We start from the raw sequence: 17428 nt of genomic DNA on the forward strand, positions 1-17428 counted from the left end.
GATTAATGCCACCATCTGTGCATTTAAAAACCGAACCAAACCAAACCACATTCCTTTCTGTCTGTTCTGAGACTTAGCACCATAAAGTCTTTCTTCTCTTACTAGTTTTAAATTCTTCCCCGTCCACTGTTTCCTTCCAGCGCCCCCCCCCCCCCCAATGTGCTCAAGTTTTTACTTCAACCACAGTTTCCCTTGGTTACTATCATACTTTTGTTTTTTCCAGTGCCACCAAACTTCCTGAAGACCAAGTCTATCCTGGTTCCTCCAGTTCAGCATTTGTTCACTATGTTCAGGGTCTATGTTATCTCCCCACTGATCCTTCTTTTGAAAAGATCTTTCACTTTGTATGTCTAGGCATCTCTTTTCGTTTCTAACTCAAATTCTTTGTGCTATTTTGAGAAAACCAATCAACTCTTTCAGGAAATTCTTCTTCCTTCTGGAATACTACTTTCTCACGATCCTTTTCTTTCTCTTTTTTAGTTTTCCTTTAATATGTATGCAGCATTGACTAGGTGCACTGTGTTAGACACAATGAGGAAACAAAAGCATAGCCTATAACTGTCTAAAATTTAGTCTCAATAGACAGACAAGCTGTATATTATGCGTAAAACATTATATAATAAAGTTTTATAGTTCAAAATAATTCTTATTTTGAATGGCTCTAATGTTTGAGCTATTATGCTAAGTGTCTTAACTGGTACTCCTTTATTCAGAGGTTCCTCCCTCAAATTTATACTTCTTCTATAAGTAGTTGAATTTTTCTAAAATTCTAAAATATACTTCTAAAATGAGTTGAATTTTCTAAAAATATCATGGAGCATAGTGTTCTTAAAAGTATTTTCAATGGTTCTTCGGTAGTGCCATAAAGTCAGACTGTTCAACAATATCACAGCTCTCTATATTCTTTTGATATGTCTCTAGTGTCCTTGGACTGCTTGCTGTTTCTTAAATGCCCATGAGGCATTTTGCTTGATGCCTTTTCACTGTATTATTTTCTTTGCTGTGGAAGGCTGTCTCTAACATGGCCCCAGTGATCCCTACCTCCTAGTGTTCATAGCCTTGTATAAGCCCCTCACCTTGGGTGTGGGCTGGATTTAGTGAATTTATTATAATGAAAAGAATATGGCAGAACTTGCATGATGTCAACTCTGAGATTAGATTATAAATATTGACTTTCTGCCTCTGGTCAACTTGCTTTCTGTCTTTGTCTCTGTCTCTCTTATATCTCTCACCCTGAGGTGCCTTGTCATAAGGTATCCCCATGGAAAGAACCACATAGCAGTGGACTAAGGCTAACTAATATCCACGTGAATGATCTTGGAAGTGAAAACTTCCAGATGAGACTGCAGCTCCAGCCAACAGCTTGACTGCAGTCTAATGAGATACCTTGAGTCAGAGACATTGAACTAAACTGCACCCAGATTCCTAATGCACAGAAACTGTGAGATAATCAATGAAAGTTTGTTGCTTTAAGTCATGGAATTCTGAGATCATTTGTTATGCTGCATTAGATAACTAATACACCTGCTTAAAACAGTCTTCCACCTTCTTTAGCCATTAATTGATTGATTTTTTCCTCTTGCTGAAGGTTTGTAAAACCATAAAATGTAAACTTGTGGCTGTCTAAGTGATGTGTGCAGCCCCAACCCTGTCTTCTTGGGCACAGCAGCCTCACGTCTTCCTCATTGGATTACCTTGGTTCTCTCCACACACCCAGTGCAAACTCTGCCTACTCACGACCTGCTGAAAATGTTTCCTTCTTCATCTGTGCACCTATAATATTTAGTTGATGGCTTTCATTGTTCCTTATCACCTTCTTACTTGGTTACTGAGAAGATAAATATCTTTAAGGGTAGCAACTGTTTCATATGTTTCCGTGGCTCCTACAAAACTTAGCACAATTCTCTGAATGTGGTAGGAGTTGATGCGTATCTGTTGAGCAAATATAATCATCAAAATAAGTGTCCAGGGTAATAATTGTCATAGAATGAACAATCATTTCAAATGTTCTGGTAAAGCTTTTTTTAAAAAAATGATAGAGAAGGGTGGCAGGGTCACACTGGATGGATGAAATTGCACAGAGACTGGAAAACACAGAGCTCGTGAGACCAGTTAACAACTGGGCAGTAGGCAACAAGAGTTCTGCTGGATGTTTCAGCTTTGGATACAAGAGCTTGTACTCCTATGTTCTCCATGAGGCAGACACATGGGAAAATGTGGGCCAGCTGAACCTAATATAGCACATAGTATATGTTTACTAAACATTTCAACTTGAAAATGTAAGCTGAGGAATGATTTTGTGGGTTTTAGCTGGTAAGCTTTAAGCTTTATAAGTAATTTGAAAGCCCCAAAAGCACTGGAGCAAGAATACAGCCCTGTTTAAGTGATTTAGTTAGATTATGCAGGTAACAATCTATATAAGTAGATAGAGGGACTATGATGAATGAGAATAACTAGGAGTTAACTAGTTGAGTTCTGAGCTTATAAACTGAATAGATCTTCAGCTTGGCATCCTATTTCTAAAATCCGAGTAAGGTCTCTTAAACAATAGACTCTTTTGAAATGTATCATTAAAATACAGAATTTTAAATCACTTGATCCTTATAACTACAACTGAATTCCTTGGGTAGGCCTAAGGAGACAGCTGTTTTACTTCTACACTCTTTCTTTTAGAAGGGAGATGATAAATTGATAATTCCAATCTTTTTATTGTTGGCCAATAAGCCTGTAGAGGTTGCATGTACAATGGGAAATACATACATGAGACCAGCTGAAACCTGACACAATACTTATGCCCTATGATAAGCCTTTTGAAAACTCATAGTATCATGAAGTCTTTGAGAGATCACAGGTTGTCAGGATGTTATAGAGTGGAAGGATTCATTGAAAATAATCCTGTATTGAGATTTTGCATGACACAAGGGGGAAGCTATTCCAGATGATCACAGTCTATGATGTCATGGAGTTTGCCGTCAAGTAGGAAAGGACTGGGGACAACCAACTGGATTTATCTAGTTCTTGGCCTTAGTAGCCCATAACGTGGGGATAAACTTTAGTCAAAAGTTCTATCAGCTGTAATACTTCACTGATGCTTCCAATAATGAGGACAACGAGGAAGAGAAATACACAGGCAAAAGGTGAAAGAGAATGAGGAATGGATAAAGGACAACTAGAGAGATGAAATGAAAATGAGAAAGAGGTGCCTAACGCACAGGAGGGGAGACGAACAAAGACAAGGTCCAAGTGTGAGAGTGACAGGGACCAATGTGGACCCAAGGGCAAGAACAGAATGAAAAAAAAAGCAGTAGAAAATATAACCAGTGAAAAAATGAGCCAGACCGAAGGAAGAACGAACTGATCCATGATTAAAAGAAGGAAATGAAAGTAAAAGGTGAAAGGAGAAAAGACTATATTTAGTGTTTAAATAGTACTTTCCCTTTTCAGAAAGCTTTATAAATGTTAACTAATTAACCCTCATTCCAGTCCTGGGCATAAGCATTATTATCATAGTTATTATTATTAATAAGTGAATGTAAAAGGGGTCAGAACGGGTTAGACACACAAAGCTTTAAAATTTTATCCATGTATTTTATTTCTCTGACGTGAAAGCGGCAGCTGGAAGGAAAGTTTTGTTTCAAATTCTTGCAAATCCATTGTTGCTAGATGAGAGCAGCGTTTATTTTTCTTCCCTCCTCTTCATGACCTTAGGCCAAAGCATCTGGCTATCAATAATTCTTCACCTGCAACGCATCTTTGATGATGGGACCCAAGAGCTTTGAGTTCAGGACTTTTGATTGACAGGATGATTAGTGGTATTATTGCTAAGAACAATGTGTAACTAACTTCTCCTGAATACAGTTGAATTACAACATGGCAGTAGAAACCAGTTGCATGGTTTGTGGTAGCCACACAACCTGCATGGGGTTTGTTTTGGACCCTTTCACTTTGATCCCACTGAGACAGGATGGAAACTCTTCATTCAGGAACAGTTTTCAGTTGTTTCGTCTTGCTAATCACACTCTTGCTGTTCTGGAGGGAAAATATTAGAAAACGGATTGAATAAATCTTTGCATGTACATAGTGGAATTCACTTTTTATTCCAGTTAGTGTGAGCAAACAATCGCATGCCTATAATAATGTAAATTTTGCTTTCATTATGATCCTGCCTCCACACGCTAATTACACTGCAGATACAAAGTCTGTCGATTTTCCTTCTCTAGAGCGATAAAGGAGACTGCTGGGTAAAAAAGAGCCACCAGTCATGTTTATTTCAGGGAATCATCAGCCTCTTGCAAAATCGTCCGTGTTTCAAACGTGAATTTCAACATGGATTTAGGTAATAATAAAATAAAAACATGACAGTGATGATATATATATATTTGGAGGAGGGTCACCAATAAAGTATACATTTGAGGTCAAAACTGTTTGACTCTCCATAATTCAGTTTCACTCCCACCTCTATTTCTTAGCCAAATAAATGTATTTCATACAGATTGATTTTCTTCTGCCTTGGTGCACAGTACTTGCCATTCAGTTCTAGACATAGAATTCCCTAATCTTCACATAGTGCTCTTCAAAAACACTTGCAGTTGTAAATTCACATGTAAAAACATTATTGTGTAATTCGTTATGCTCTTCTTCTTCACTATCTCTTCAATGTGAAGCAAATCAGACAAATATTCCATTTACTGAATTTGAAAGGTAAAGATGCATTATTAACTAATTGGCCACTTATTAGGTAAGAATATCTTTATCTGTTTTCATATATCTTTAGGATCTCCTTGAGACACTTTACACAATTTTTAGATTACAAAAAAGGAAACCTACCTTCACTAGTACCATATTCTTTTACTCTAAAATAGTAAAACAAATATGTCAAGGTTAATAAAATAAAACTGTAAATGCGTTTCATGCATTCCCACAAAATTAAGATTATTCTAGAGATAATCATCACTTGAAATCATATATACTGGATCCTGCAAACTTTATAAAGGAATTTTGTTAATTTCAAAACTCAGTTCTCTCGGCTTCTTAATGTATGCATTTTATTTCACTTGGTTTCAAGATCATCACCTTCATAGTTTTCTAGACATTACCAGAGACAGCACTGAAAATTTATAATTATACTCAAATAATTATAATTTTTAAATGTGTAAAGTTCCTCCTTTCAGGATTTGATAGGAAAGCAAGATGATCCCTCTTTTCTCTGTTAGTGCCAAGTGTTTATGTGTGTGTGTGTATATGTATAGGCTGAGAAGTGAAAAAAATAATTGTGGTTAAATAACTCTTCATGATTTCTTTATGTTACTATCCTCACAGAATCACTGTGATCCCAGAAAGTCTTGTTTATATTCAACAAACTTTCCTAAAACAATTTATTATAAAAAAGTGGTTTCAGAGTTTGTATTTTATGTTTGTCACTTTTTAAAGAAAATATATGCATAAGATAAATTATATGTGTGTATATACATATACATATATTAGTTTATATATATGAGAGAGTGAGCATAATTTTGTGGGTCTGTTGTGTCCACCAAGAATACATAATCTTTGTAAGGTATAAATCAATGTGTATGATAGTTAGAAGGAAATTTGAAATGCCAAACTGCATGATACCCCATTACAGAATTTGAGAGAAGAAAAGGTAAAGGTTAGATTGATGTAGTTAGTCTCTCAAGGCATCCCAGAGGAGCTACACCCACAATTTTAGTCACATGATATTTTAATAAATACTGGAAATAACGCATTTTAAAATAGCACATGCATATAGAACCAGTAAACTGAACTGTTTCCTGTGTCACGAGCAGCAGACAGCCTCTGCAGACATGCCTACCTGAGAAGGCAGGACATTTCCTGTGTAGTCTTGGTACGATAGGTAACAGACCTGTGTCTTACTAAACTGACCGAGTATATTTAGCTTAGGAAGCTGCTTCGGGAACAATCTCTGTAGTTCTACACATTCCAGAACTTTGCACAATGTCTTTTCTTCCAAAATCTTATTTAATGAGATGTGAATCAGAAAGTCTATTTTCATTAAAAAAATCACTAAATCTGAGAATCTCTGTTAGAACAAAAAAGGACAGTAGGATAAGAGATGTTGGTACCATAATTAGTTAATTAGAGAGTTTATTTTTTAAATATATCTCCACATATCTTATGAAAACTTAAAGACGAACCTCAGGATTTATATTTGAATGAAACTTGAAGTATATTTATTTTTTCCAGAGAGGAAAAGAACAGATATATCATGAATGATATTTTCCAAATAATACTAATGAAATGAAATTAGTGAAAGTCAGTTGACCTCTACCTTAAAAAGTAGTAAATAAGGCCAAGAAGTCTGCGTTTACTTTCATTTATTTAAGAGGATACAAGCATATCATGACCTATCAAGGAAAATAAGGTGATACCTTCTTGATGTTATAATTTTTCCTAATTCAAAAATTGAGCATTAAAGACAGAATAACAGTGCTGTATATAATACAGAACAAATGATTTTGCAGGAATGAGGAGGTGGGTTTACAATTGTTTGTTTCGTCTTGAGCTGCCATCCCCAGCAAAGAAGGAACTCTCATCATGACATTTCTAGAATTAGGTCTTCTAAACTGGTGTGATAAATGGAAATATTTTTCTCTCCTGAAAGAATATGTAAGGTGCTCTTTCCCCGGCAAGAATATGGAAACTTGAAATGTACTATTTTTTCCCAGCAAGTAACCATCTATCATTATGCAGCTTCAGACTAAAAAGTCTTATTCTGAATATCAATTCCTGGAGACTGTATAACTCTCAATTATGGAATCTGAAACTGCTGGGTCCACAATGATAAAGGAACACGCTGTTTGAAAGACCACAATTTGTTTGCAACTGATCAATATACTGTTTGGGAAGAAACCTCGATGTGCCATGTGATTTAGAGAGCCTCCTACATAAAGATTCTACACAAATCTCAAATCAGGTTGTTGTTTGTAAGTTTTCCTTTGGCCTGTCTGTCCATTTTTCAGAGACACCCAAACATTTTCTGAATAGATAGAAGACTTTTCTGGAGTTTTCAGGGAAAAAGGGCGATCATTTGTGGCTAAATATATCTACTCTCTGCTCCTCCATGCAGCTTGCTGACATTGTGTGTCCTGTCCTGAAACGGAGGCTTGTATGAAGACTTTCAACATCTCGCAGGCCAGGAGCATGCACGTGCTTTAACTGTAAGTAACATTTGTCAAGCCTGAGCTTTAGAAAGTTTGCATACCATTTAACTCATTGTTTTAGTCAAAAGGAGAACGTCCTGCTTACTGTGCATCCAGGGTTGTTGTTGAAATACGAGTACTAAGTATGAATCCAGATTGTTCCTATTTTTTTAAGATGGTTTCTTTTAAAATTTTTCTACCTGAGAATATGGAAGTTCAGAGAAGTGAAATAAAATACTCTAGGTAACATACTTAAGAAAGTACCAGAGCCAAGGTTCGAACCTGGTTTTGATCGTTTGAAGGCCCATTGGAGGGGCCTTGCTATCAAGACACGTAAGGCCCAGTGCCCAGTGTGAGCTAATCATCTGTTATATATTCCACACGCATCCCATTTTATGAAGCGTGTTAAGTCGCTGAAAGAAGGACATGATGATGAGTTTCCATCAATGTAAATTTCACCAGTTTTGCCAAAGCCACAGAAGCAAGGTGACTTTGATGGCGTTTTCGTTCACATAGATTCAAATCTGAATGGTTGTTTAATTTCCTTGCGATGCTTGGCTGATCTGGAAAGAATGCATATCATGTTGCTGAGGGAGTTTGGATGACAAAAACAGGGTGAGGACCAGGGGGAAAGACCAGGGAGAGCGGGAAACAGAAAAGGAAATCCTCACTGCATGCCCTTGGAGAGAATCACCTGGGCTCCTAAGCAATATGAATGGAATGAAGAGAATTTGACCAAAAAAAAAATTTTTTTTTATTTGGGTTTTTCCCTTACTTAAATTAGGGCCATCTGAATGGCTGACTGAATAAGGGGTCAAGGAGAAAAGGGTGGCAACATTACGAAACCTTTTCTCTTTATTACATTCTTAGGTGGTTTTGCAGTTTCTCAGCACACCTCATTAGGAGGTAGCAAAGTTGTGAGTTAGCCTCAGAAATTTCTACACATACCCATTTGAAGGAAGATGACTGTTTATTTGGGCAAACTCCTAGGGTCACTGCTTTTGTATGTGTTGCCTAAACCTGTGCTGACAGGGCACCGTGAGCCCTCGGGGCCAACCCCCTCGACCTGTGTGACTTTTACTGAGACCAGGTGGGAATGCTGAACGCTCGGCCAGGCTGCTGGCTTGAAGCTACTTGGCCGTAACTTAATATTCCTTAGCGAAGCTTGTTTTGGGCTTATGAACCGTGGGAGGGCTCGGTTGCTCTTTCACAATTCCAGCCACAGACATTTTCAACCCTCCTTGGAACACAAGAAGGGTGGAGGAGGTGGTGAGGCCTGAGGCAAGCCTGCTGTCTGGTGAGCCGCACAATTTCCCTTCACCAAGGCTCCAATTACTCCTTTTGAGTGTGTGGGTCATTCTCAGGGAATGGAAATATGTTTTCAGTGGAATTTGGTTGTGTGAACTGCTGGCCTGGAATTCACACATCTCTCAGAGGCCAGGTAGGTAAAGTGTCTGTCTCTCGTGGAGTTGGAGCGCCCTCTGCTGCCCTGGAGAAGAAGATGCACCTCCAGCCGGGCTCTTCTTGCCAGCCCTTTCCTCCAGGTACCCAACACCTCCAGAATGCTCCCTTAGAAAACCAGCTGCCCTCAGTGGATCACTAAGCATCTGGTCTCACTCAACTGTGGGGCCTTTGGCTTTTTCAAGGAAATTTCATTGAGGCTGAGCATGCAGCCAGGCTAGAACCCACGTGGAAGTTCGCTTTTTCTGGTCATGAGGTGTGACATAAACAGCTGTTTCAAAATGATAGGTATTTGGCTTATTTTTCACGACCGTAAGTGCCACCATGAAATATGTGTTTGTGCGTGTGATCAGACTTTCCCTAGATGTCTGGGAGGCTTCAATATTGTTATTTCAGATTTGGAGGTTTCTGTGTATTTTCTTTTGAAATGTGTTTTTACATTTAAAATAGACGTTGAAAAATGTTCTTTGTGGCAAATTCAAGATTATTTTAAAACCGTTTCTCGCTTTACTTTCTAATGTATTTTAACACTGTGCAGTGAAATGTCTTATTTTCATATGGTCCTATAATTTACAAGCACTTTCTCATCATCTCATTTAAGCATCACGGCGACCCCGTGATGTAGGCTACATAGTTCCCACTTTATAGACAGAAGATCAAGTCCAAAGTCATACCCAGTCATCCAAGTGGTATCAGAGGTGAGAACTGTGTCGGCTCGTGTGCTGAGCTCTAGGATAAGAGTAATAGTGAACAGTTATTTAATGCCTCCCATTTGTGATCACTGTAGTTGTGTGTGTGTGTGTTTAATGCATTGCTTACTTATTTTTCGCATCAATCCAAAAGGTAGATACTATTATAGATGTCATTTGATAGATGTGGAAATAGAGGCTTTGAGAAGTTACTAATAACTAGTCAAATAGACAGTAGTGAAAAACCTGGCTTTCAAACCCTGGTCCATTGACTCCAGGGCCCCTGATGTGTGGACAGTGTTTTATGTAGAGAGAAATAAGACATAATCCCTGGGCTCAAGCAGTTTAGAGTAGTTTTTGTGTGTGTGTGGTAAAATATCCATAATATAAAATTTACCATTTTAACCATTTTTAGGTGTAAATTTCAGTGGCATTAAGTACATTCACATTGTTGCGTAACCATCACTGCCATCCACCTCCAGCGCTTTTTCTTCTTCCCAAACTGAAACTCAGTACCTGTTAAACAATAACACCTATTCCCCTTTCCTCCAGCCTTTCGTAACCACCATTTTATTTTTTTGTCTCTATGAATTAGACTATTCTAGGCACTTCATATAAGTGAAATGGTCCAGTATTTGTCCTCTCGTGTCTCGATTATTTCACTTAGCGAAATGTCTTCAAAATTCATTCATATTGTAGCGTGTGTTAGAATTTCATTCATTCCTAAGGCTGAATGATTTTCCGTTGTGTGGCTATGCCGCATTTTGTTGATCTAGTCACTCCTTGATGGACCTTTGGAATATTTTCTCCTTTTGACTGTTGTGAATAGCACGCTATGATGCAAACATCTGTTTGCATTTCTGCTTTCAGTTACTTTGGGTATATACACGAAGTAGGGTTGCTGAATCATATAGTAATACTATGTGTAATTTTTTGATGAACCACCGCTGTTTTTTGCAGTGGCCACACCATTTAACATTCCCACCAACAAAGCCCAGGGCTCTAATTTCTCCACATCCTTGCCAACCCTTGTTTTCTTCTTTTTCTTCTTCTTCTTCTCCTCCTCCTGTTCCTCCTCTTCCTCTTCCTCCTCCTCCCCCCACTCCTCCTCCTTCTTCTCCTCCCTCTCCTTTTCCTTCTTCTTCTTCTTCTTTTTTTTTTTGGATAGTACCCATTCCAATACCCATTTCAGTATATATGAGGTATCTCCTGGTTTTTATTTGCATTTTCCTAATGATTAGTGAAGTTCAGAATCTTTTCATGTGCTTATTGATCATCTATATATCTTCTATGGAGAAATGTCTCTTTAAGTCCTTTAACTATTTCTTAATTGGGTTTTCTTTTGTTGTTGAGTTGCATGAGTTCTTTATATGTTCTGGATATTAATCCCTTATCATATATATGACGTGCAATTATTTTCTCTTTTACTCTGTTGATAGTGTCCTTTGATGCATAATTTTTGTTTTTACATTTTGATGAAGTCTAATTTATCTTTTTTTTTCTTTCATTGTCTGTGCTTTTGTTCTCAAATCCAAGAAACCCAATGTCATGAAACTTTTCTCCTATATTTTCTTCTAAGGGTTTTATACTTTTAGTTCTTCCATTTAGGTGTTTGATCTATTTGGAGTTAATTTTTGTATGTAATGTAAGGTAAACATTGAACTTCATTTTTTTCTCTTTTTTTTTTTTGCATGGAGATAATCCGGTTTTCCTAACACTATTTGTTGAAAAGACTATCCTTTCCCATTGAGTGGTCTTGGCACTCTTATTGAAAATAATTTGACCGTATATATGAGGGTTTATTTCTGAGCTCTCTACTCTATCCATTGGTCTACATGTCAGTCTGTATGGTAGTACTACATTGTATTGATTACTGCAGCTTTGTTTGAAGTTTTGAAATCTGAAAGTGTGCACCCTCCAATTTTGTTCATTTTCAAGCTTGACTATTTGAGATCCTTTGAGACTCCACGAGTTTTAGGTTGAATTTTTCTATTTATGCAAAAAAAATCATTGGGATTCTGATAGAGGTTGCATTGAATCTATAGATTTCTTTGAGCAGTACTGACATTTTAACATTCTTTGTCTCCTTGGGTAAGTTTATTCCTAAATATTTTATTCTTTTAGATGCTATCATAAATGAGACTGTTTTCTTAATTTTCTTTTTGTATTGTTCATTGTTAAGGTATAGAAATGCAGTTGATTTTTGCATGTTGGTTTTGTATCCTACAACAAGTTTGCAGTTTTTAACTTGAACCCAGATCTTTTAACACCATGTCCCATGTACTTCCTACTATTTTACTGTAGTCAACATATGAAAAATGATTATTAATTTCTACTACACAGAAATGTTCTTATAAAATGACAGTTTTTACCGAAGTTTGTTCTCCCTTGAGTTTTTTCATGGAATTCATTCTGTCGGTAATTTACTTAATGAAAAAGAAAATCAATCTCGTTTTCCTTGTTGATATGTAATACATAGAGCTGATGATCTGAATGACAAATTTGAATTTCCAAATACACAAATTATTCGATATTATATTGACACAGCTATAGTTCTCAGAGTTTTTATCTGTACAAAGAAATTTAAAATAGGTCCTTATTCATTGCATTCAGTAGTCCTAACAGTTGAACTATAATTTTCCAATTCAAGTGGACTTCGGGAATATAGTTTATGCTGTTTAATTGCCTGTTCAGCTAGGTTATAGGGCCAGTACCAGTTTAAGAAACAGACAGCCTTAATATTTTGACTAGCATCTAACAAGCATGACACACACACAAACACCATAAACCAATTTCACTTACGAATACAGATGCCAAAATGTGAAATGCAGGGTTATCAGATTCTAATTATTTTAAATAAAATCTGTACCAAATACAGCCTAGTCTAGTAATTTAAGGATATGATCTGTGATCATGACTCATCACATCATATGGTCATAAGGAAAAAAAAAAACTTGTGAAAATTCTCCGATAAATGAAGAAGAGGCATTTATAAATGCAACATATACTTACGAATCAAAAAATACTTTCAATGAACTAGAGATATGGTGCCTCTTTCACAGGATAAAAATGTGTGTTTAAAACTAACAGCCAATATCCACTTAGTAGAAAAGTCAGAAGAATGCTTTCTGTCACCTCCATTATCCATCATAATTCTGAAAGTTCTAATCAATACTAAAACCAGTATTAATACTCCTAGTAATAAGTATGTTTAAATAAAAGGAGATAACCATAGCATGCATAAGCAATACTTTTTTTAATGTAAAAATACAAACATATTTTTCCATATACTGTGAGTGACAATGAGCAATGGATAAACATTTCAATTACAAGATAGTTCCTATCTTGAATGTTTTCTCATTTAGTCTTTCATAAACGTAAGCTGTTTTTTTTTTTACTTTTTATTCTATTCCATTTTGAGACTTTCGGGCCAGTGTGAAAATCCCTTTTTCCTATGTCTTACACTATTTGGCAGGAGAAGGCCCACATGTTCCCATACACACTTTTAAACTATTCAAAGATTTCTTTGCTATTTTAGCCAGTGACACTGGTTTGTTCTTCAGACTGAATTTTGAAGTCACGTAGTTCAGCTTTTCAAAGCACCATATTGGGTTTTTTTTTTTTTTTGGAAATAGTTACATACGTAACTGAAGTGGGAGAACTGTAGACATCAGTTAGTCCAGTGTTCTCTCATTGTACCTAGAAGGGAAAAAGGGCTTCAGACTCTGAATATAGAGTCGTCCAGTGGCACAGCAACATTTACTACCGTGTACGTAAACGTGACTCTCTAAGAGGCAGTTGTGAAATGGGGCTTGTCCTCTAGAAGCGAGATAGAGACAGTTCTGGTTTCTGGGAAGGCTGGATCCAGGAAAGGCTGACACAATTGTAGTGCTCTAAGAGAGCCCCTCCAGTGTTTTATAACACTATTTAAATTAGCCGAAGCTTTACATTATATTTGAATGAAACAACATGGTAATTGAAGGGGTGGAGAAACTGAAATAATGAGTGTGTGCAGTGGATCTGAGGTTCTAGGGACTTGGCTTACAGGAGTACTGTATTCTTGGCTTTCTCTGAGGTCCTCATAGACTTTTCTTTATAAGACAAAGCAAGTATGACATTAAAAAAAATTCATTTTACACCTGTCACTTTTGGTCCCAAGAAGATTGTTAACAGAGTGACAGGGACATTGTAGTACAACAGGGAAGTAACAGTCATAGTGACAACCACAGTAAGTATCACGATGTCTTAATTTTAACATCATGCCTTCCTTATGAAAAGGACTCCTAGGAACTCACATGTTTAATTATATTTTTACTCAGATCATTCTTCTGGGGTGGTCAAAGGCAAACGTTGCCTTCTTTTTACAGATGGTAAAACACAGGTTGGTGAGAAGTGAGGCAATCTCCGGAGGTCTCAGAGGCCACCTGGAGCAGCTTCTACGACTGCCTTTTTTTCAGGCAACATTATCCTTCCAAAAATGATAATTGCCAGTGGCCATGTCCTCTGGAGCTCCTTATAATTCAATGAAAACTTGAAAAATGAAATCAAATGTATTCCCCTACTGGAATATGTGCTAATGAGGGAAGGAAGACTTACGTATGGAAAGTGAGAGGCTACAAATGTTTTTCTTGCATCTATTTTTAAGCACAAGGTCCCAATTTAATTGTGAGGGGAGGAACCATGGTCCTTGTGAAAATTAAAACCTGATTGTATTGTGGATCAGAGTTGAGAACCACTGCTCTATAAGGGTTGTTTGATGATGAGTCTATTCCAGTTTCCGAGTGTTTAGATTATGTAATAAACCGCGTAAGTACGCATCATCTGTTGCTTTCTTCATTGACATAAAGACGTATTTCATCTGGATAATCTGTTATCTATAAGATATAAAATCATGATTCTAAATATAAACTATATTGTTTTTCATGGACTGCTTTTCCAGGTTCATGATTTAACAAGGTCAGTATTTTGTCTGCGAACCCCACTGCACAGGCAATCAAAGCACACACAGCATTTTACCTAGAACATTCCATTAGAGATGGGAGAGGCGGGAACATAGTTCCAGGCGCCAAGAAGGGGTTATCTCTTCTTTGGAATGAAGGAAGCTCTGGGAAAGACAACTCTCAATAAATCCAGCCTGAGCCTCTGTGTATTCATTGTAGAGCCGCTAGATAGCGCAGGTCTGTGTTAAGGCAGAGACTGCAGGACTCAGGGCAGTAAGCCCAAGCCTCGCTTTTCTCACGCTGTGATGTGCGGAGGAGAAGCTCCCCGTTTTACTTTATGTAACGATTCTACTAAATCCCTGTGGAAATACCTGGAGTCATGAATCTGTAAAACAGTAAAGGTAGGAGACTGGATATGCAGTTCATACCCTCTAGAAGTAAGGGTGAGGAAATGGAGACCCAGAGAGTAAAGTGATTTGCACAGAGGCACCCAGAACATTAGTGGTATATTTGGAAGTAGACCAGGGCTCTTTACTCCAGTGTGTTATGCGTGGTTCCGTGAATTTGTGCTCTGTCTTACAGACGTCGCTGGGCTTGAGTGAATATAGGGTGTCTTCCATGCCTTTTCTGCTTTGCCTTCCACTCCCTCCTTTTTCCCTAACACCACTTCCCCATCCTTACAGACTTCACATACCGAGGATGCCTCTAGACGGATCTTGATTGGGTCAGGCTGGGAGTTGACTGGCTTTCAGAATTGCAATGACCCATAATGTTTAGGCCGGTAGATTTCACAGACACTATTGGAAACAATGGGCAGTAAAAATATTTCTTCAAAAAAAAGAAGTTTGTTTTTAATTATAATAGATTTGATGTCTTTTTTGGTGTTACAGAACAAAAATGAACGATAAGAATAGAGTAGCTCTAAAAAGACTATTGAATCAAAGCAAACAAATTAATAGACTCTAGAATGCTCCCTAAAGCAAGTTATCACAATCAGCACAAAGAGACAACCAAAAACAGGTCATAGAGCAATGCTGTCCTTTCTTTCACTATCTCACAACGTCCTTATAGAGCACCTCTCAAGGAAGTGATGCCCTGGTTTTACTGTGACTTTAGAGAAGCAAATGTTTGTGAACTATGAGGAGCCAGAAGCATTCGGAAATTCTTATCAGCCAGCCCTGGGAAGTTTCCTACACACCCTGGTTCGGCAAGTAATCTGTGAATATAGGACTACTGATTTGTGCCCCAAGTTGAGAGGCATAGTGACAGACATTCTTTCAAATATAAAAAGGCTATTTATTCTTTAACCTAACAGAGTGTATAATTTTAGTAGTTTTTAAAAAAATTAGTATTCTATCTTGACACCCCCATGATTAGAGATACAGTTTATTACACTCTTTATAATATATTTACAAGTGTGCTTATCAAGACTAAGTGCTATAATCTGGAGGTGTTAAGTAGCATAAAAGCGAGTGTTTTATGCACACATGGGACTTGTGTTTGCCTATCACAACCCATCCCATAATCCATTGATCACAGCTTACCTGAAGGCAGCCATTCATTTAACTCTATATTTTATTGATATATTGACATAGCTCAAATTTGAGTAGTCCTTTGTAATTAATAAAGGCTATTTAGGCAAATTTTCTCATTTGATCCTGACAAGATTCCTATTGAGTTAAATATTGACAGTTAGAGATAAGGAAAATGAAAGCCATGAACATCCTGATGTGCCCGAGCACACACCGCTGGTGAATCAGACCCATGATGGTGCACATTCAAAACTTTTGATTCCAAATACACTTTTTTTCCACCACACCTAAGCTGCAAGTCATTTTGTTAGTAAGTGGGGAGAGGATGATTTTCCTCACATGGTTCTGGAGGAATAAGTACTCAGAGGCAGCAGACCTCCCAGGTGTTCTGTGTTAACCTCCCAATTTTGCAAGCATCATTTGACACGGGAGCATTGTGACCATGGCACTTTCGGAAAGACTCAACCTCAGAAGACCTGGATTTTAGACCTGACGACTCACTTACTTACTTTAGGCTTTCCTCAACTTTAGAGTGAGGAGCTGGATTGGAAAGTAGATCGGTGGTCAGTAAACTATAGCTCCCTGGGTCAAACCCTCTTTTATAAATAAAATTTGACTGAAACATCGCCATGCCCACTTGCTCACATTGTTACCGGTGGCTCCATTCTCGCTGTAACCGCAGAGCTGAGTAGTTGTGCCCTGGAAAGCTTTTTACTGAGAAAATTTGTTGACTTGTTTTAGATCTTTCTCTGTTTTATTTTATATTTTTCCATTACCTTATTTTATTTGTCGGTGGAAGAATAAACATTTTCTCGAAGAATTTTTGAAGTACATCTTCAGCTAATGGGGGGCATTTGTTTTATCCTGTAATGATTTGGCTGTCATTGCAGCCGGTCTCTGGAGAAGCCCTCTTTCTCATTCCAGGAACTAAGAAAGGTGTTTTCTAGGTTTATATCACATTTCCACAAATACAGGTTCAATTAAAGCACCTTTCCTTTTAATTTTTCCCATTCTTTATTGTCATTCAGCCTTGGGTTGAGACAGCGAGATTGGTAAGAGGTGCCCCCTGGAGACCTCCTGCAAATGCTGTTCCACGAAGTAGTGGTTTCCCAATGTGTGTCTCATACAAAACCAAACAATACAAATAATGCTTCTATTGTAGCTTTCCTATGGCTCGTCTCAAGGGGGTGAGACTATCATCGTGAAACACAACAAAGCTGCTATAGAAATGGACAGGCAGAGGAGATAGTCGTCTGCCGGCCTCAGAAACTCAAGGAAACTTCCTCTGAACTGACAGCTGAAAGCTGCAGGGTTTTTCTTTAGTTTTTCACTGAAATGTAAAGATACCCCGTCTCAAATGGTAGTTGCAGAACGTTTTCACTATGATCTACATGTAAATTATTGAATAGATGATCAACAGATTATACTTATAATCCTTAAAATATTAACTGAAAAGCAGGAATGATTTTTTTAAAACTCCGAGGCTGTTAGAAAACTACTAACTGGCAACATTACGTTGTTTCTTCCATTGTCTTGCTAGATTTCTTCTAACATCTAACATGGATCAGATGCTCAAGTCAGGCAGACAAATTGATTTACTGAAGTTTATCATGGTCCAGGCTCCC

At 37.5% G+C, this 17428-nt stretch overlaps 1 long non-coding RNA gene across 1 annotated transcript in view; it reads left to right on the plus strand.

Annotated features, from left to right (window-relative positions):
- The first annotated feature begins 7124 nt into the window (after window positions 1-7124).
- LOC107033313 (uncharacterized) overlaps window positions 7125-17428 on the plus strand; it is a 273884-nt gene continuing 263580 nt past the window's right edge. The window contains exon 1 of the long non-coding RNA XR_001458767.3: window positions 7125-7199. This is a non-coding gene — a long non-coding RNA (uncharacterized lncRNA). The remainder of the gene's footprint in view (window positions 7200-17428) is intronic.

The sequence above is a fragment of the Vicugna pacos genome, chromosome 15, assembly GCF_048564905.1.
Source record: "Vicugna pacos chromosome 15, VicPac4, whole genome shotgun sequence".
In the NCBI taxonomy this organism is placed as follows: Eukaryota; Metazoa; Chordata; class Mammalia; order Artiodactyla; family Camelidae; genus Vicugna; species Vicugna pacos.